At 36.9% G+C, this 4,352-nt stretch overlaps 1 pseudogene across 1 annotated transcript; it reads right to left on the bottom strand.

The window, feature by feature from the left end:
• Positions 1-348: 348 nt before the first annotated feature.
• Positions 349-4,079, bottom strand: LOC143542291 (putative sodium/metabolite cotransporter BASS3, chloroplastic; annotated as a pseudogene). The gene is made up of 5 exons (XR_013136876.1): positions 3,582-4,079; positions 2,474-2,569; positions 2,078-2,384; positions 1,742-1,989; positions 349-725 (listed from the first exon to the last, which is right to left on the bottom strand). The product of XR_013136876.1 is annotated as a putative sodium/metabolite cotransporter BASS3, chloroplastic (transcript).
• Between the last annotated feature and the right edge of the window lie 273 nt (positions 4,080-4,352).

Raw genomic sequence — 4,352 nt, 5'->3', positions numbered from 1 at the left:
TTATATAGAAAATATTTTTAATGTCCATAAAGTGAAACATTTAACACAAGAAGTACAATAAGGTGGGAGATTGAAGGTTTCTTTCAAATTGGGCTGTTCATTTGATATACATGCATTGTATACAATAATTAAGTGTGAAAGCTTGAAAGGTGTTTGTAAACTAAGTATTCAACTATAAATTAATAAAATATTAATTAATATACAAATTAATAATTATTACTTTATCGATTAATTAATAATTTTGGTGGTCCCAAGTGTATTATTTTATAGAGTTTATATTGTAATATAAAAAACATTATAATCCTAATTAATTCATTATTTTATTTCTTTAATACACATACTCTTCCGGTTTGAAACCAGCTGCCCAAAAAAACCTTGAACACATTAAATTGATTTATATGTAAACATTATACACAGGTACTACACTAACCTCCTACGTCGTCGTATCAATACGCGACCCAAAAACGTTACAAAGTACCTTTTATTATCATGGGCTAACAGTCGAATCAGTTTGCGGTGTAAAAACATATCCTAAGTCACTAATTCTATAACCATTGCCCCAAAAAGAAGCCAAACATAGTCCCATTATCGCCATTGCAACAACCGAACACGCAGCCGGGACCGCTTGACTGCTACCCAAGAATTGTGTCGCAAGAAGCCCCGCCAATGTCGAGCTTTGCATTCCCGTGCAGAGCGAAATTGTCCTGCTTACTTTTTCCTCTTGCCTGGTTACAATACCATCAGTTATTTGTTCGGTTAAGTAGGTTATGATTAGGGGTGCAAACGAGCCGAGCTGCTCGTGAGCTACTCGAGATCGGTTCGTTAAAAAGCTCAATTGAGCCGAGCTAAATTGAGCCTGAGCCTAAGCCCAAGCTCGAGCCTAAAAGTAAGCTCGTTTAATAAACAAGCCCGAGCCCAAGCTTCACTTATCGAGCTCGAGCCGGCTCGTGAGCCTAAACAAGCCTGTCATTTATATAATTTTTTAAAATATATATTTAAGAATTATTAACTAATATATATAATGTTGTGAAACAATAAATAAAAATAACTAAATAATATATGTTATTTTATACATAAAAATTTATAATAGAAAAAATATATAAAAATAATAATTATAATTATATAAGAAATAATTGAGAAATAGTAAACGAGCCGAGCTTGAGCTTGAAAATCTATTCACGAGCCAAGCTCAAGCTTTGAAAATAGAGCTCGAAACGAGCCGAGCTCGAGCTTTGTATAAGTTAAGCGAGCCGATCTCGAGCCTAGTCGAGCTCGGGCTCGGCTGGCTCGTTTGCGCCCCTAGTTATAATAAAAAAAATCGTTTGCGCCCCTAGTTATAATAAAACATTAAAAAGCATTACAACCAAAACCGACCGCAATTTTAGTTAACCGTTTGTGGCTTCACGAACCTTTAGTCAAATGCTCGGTTCGGTTAATTCGGTTATGCCACAAGCCATAACCAAAACCGACACGCAATTTTCAGTTTATTAGTTAATAGTTCGGTTTGGTTAAGTCGCTCAATTCGGTTAATTCGGTTATCACAAACATAATAACAAAATCAACCCACAATTTTTGGTTAATCGGTTATGGCTTAACCGAACCATCATTTAATCGTTCGGTTTGGTTAAGTCGGTTATGACACACATTATAGCTAAAACCGAGCCACAATTTTCAGTTAATCGGTTACGGTGCAGTTAACTTGGTTATCCAAGCTAAACAATCATATAACCAAAAACATTACCTGCAGAACGGGATTTTGGATATCCAGTAACCCGCGACAAACGATACCATGTGAAAAGTCAAAATGGGCCAAAGCAGTTTAAGCCCTTCGGCCGAGAGAATTTGGGCTCGGTTAATCGCCAACGGGCTGCCGATACAAATTGAAGTACAAAACATTGCCACAAATGGCATAATGGGTTGGAGAATCGCAACAACTGGTTTTGCGTATGTGTTAAGTACTAAACCGAGCGCCACCGGTACAAGCACAACCTACAAATAGGTCAAACAAGTTTATACCATTATACCAATTTTCAATATTAATTTGATTAATATTAATATTAATATTAATAGTTAATACCTGTAAGATTGATTTAGCCATTGCAATAGCGTCAACGGGGACAACCGAACCGATAAGAAGACCGGTTAAAATAGGAGTAACAAGAACCGAGGCGATAGTACTTGAACTGGTTAATAATATGCTTAAAGCCACATCGCCTTCGCTCAAGAAGCTAGCGTAGCTAGACAACTGGGCACCCGATACACACGACATTAACACGAACCCTGCATAAAACACGGGAGCCACACCGAATAATCTGGCCACTAATACCCCGAGAGCCGGTTTCAGTGCATACTGTGCAAGAAAACCCATAGATAATGGTATAGGTCTGTAAGAAAATGAAAAATGTTGATGTCAAATTGGTGAAATTTTGATTTAATCGAGTCGAAAACGGGCAATTTAGTGAATAACATTGACCTTTTGAAAGCAAGAGTGAAATCTTCTATGGAAAGTTTAATACCAATTGATAACATGATCCCACCAAGTGCAGGTGCATAGAGTTCCTTTGATACCCTGCAAATACTTAACAAAGATTCAATCAAATTATATTAACCGTAATTATTACTAGTTTTTTTTTTTTGGACGACTAACGAATAAAGCTCAGCTACCCGGGATAACCTAATGACAAAAGGCGATCCTATACGCCACGATCGCAGACAGGGATGGGTAGCCCATGCCCACCATCAATGGCGAAGGATATTGAGGGCCAGGGATAGCCCCGGCCCCCCCCCCCTGTTTATTCGCGAAGCAGTGTAAATTTAGCCGTTTTTTCGTTTTCATCCGAAAATTTTTATACGTAGTGTAAATTTACCCGCTTTCGGCCAAAATTTTGAGCCCGGCCCCCTCGGTTATGAACTTTTGAATACTTTTTAAGCCCCCCCCCCCCCCCCCCGCCCCGACATTCGTGTCCAAGCTTCGCCACTTGCCCACCATATCCTGTTCCGACGAAGTCCCACTGCAGGCTAACTGCCCAAATCTTCACTTCCCCTCCAAATCTATGAGTTGAGCTAAAGCTCATTCACAATTATTACTAGTTATTAGTAGGGTTTATTAATTATTAATAGTTATAACTGACAATATGACATGCAGAGTATTTTAATGATTATTTGTGTAACAAGTTTTCTATAAAAGGGTTATATTATAAGTTTATAACATAAAAAACAAGAGGACAGCAAACCAATACATAAACCTCAAAAGTAATACATGCATACATTTTTTATTAACGGTCATTTGGATCACTGACCGACGGTTATGCATACTGACATGGTAATATTAATTGGATTAAACAAATGATATTAACTTAATAACTTACATAAAGAGTATATTTAATTTTTAATGATTATTTTTCTAACTTGTGTAACAAGTATTCTATGTAACATCTACTCATCTAGATTCAATAAATCTAATTTATGTAATACAAGTGTCATGATCTTGGCATTGATAAAGTAAATAATAAAAAGACTAACAACAATAATAATATTATTATTATTATTATTAATATTACTATTATTAATATTATTATTACCAGGTGAAGGTTAACGGCTGAGTCAGAGCAGCAACCGCCGTGAGCGCCACCACAAACGCAGCGCCGCCGATAGAATCTGCGCCACGTCAGCTTTCACGGCAAACCGCCGATCCCGAATTAGGGTTGGCACCGTACGACAGTATATTAAGTTACCTTCTCGTCTATGCAAACTCACTTTTCCGATAAACGGGTACGCCGTTGAACACGCAAATGCCCCGCCGGAGCTCCGAATCGCCGGAAACCCAAGGTTTATTAAATTAACGGGTTTTGTTAATATGGGTTTGTGGGTTAATGATTGTATGTGTGAATTGAGTGACGGTGATACTGAAAGATACGGAATTGATGCCATTTGTGGGTCGCCGGAGTTACGCAGGCGAGAATGATTGGGTTTTTCCGGCGAGGATAAGATAAAAGTGAAGTTATTATTATTATTATTTGATTTAATAAAGTTTTAATAACATGTGAAATGTTGTTATTTTTCAAGTGGTTGTAAGAACTAGTAAGAAGTATTTAAACGTGACAAGTGTTTTTAATGAAATTGTGTATTTGAATTATTTAAGGTGCTGTTTGTTTTTGCAGACATTAAACTGTCTGCAAGCTGATTTCATCTGTTTTCATGTCTGCAACTGAAGATGTGGTCTGAAGATCTGCAAGCTGAAAATATAAGACTGTTTGTTTTTATAAGCTGATACTGTCTGCATAACTGTCAAACTTATCTCACAAGATAGAAGTCATTATATTCAAGTTACATCTAGTTTTTAGTCTTTGCTT

This window comes from Bidens hawaiensis, unplaced genomic scaffold (genome assembly GCF_021521415.1).
Source record: "Bidens hawaiensis isolate Kalapana, Puna unplaced genomic scaffold, B.hawaiensis_p1.1 tig00012815_1, whole genome shotgun sequence".
Taxonomy (NCBI): Eukaryota; Viridiplantae; Streptophyta; class Magnoliopsida; order Asterales; family Asteraceae; genus Bidens; species Bidens hawaiensis.
The sequence above is the reverse complement of the archived record's forward strand: the minus strand, read 5'-3'. Positions and strand labels throughout refer to the sequence as shown.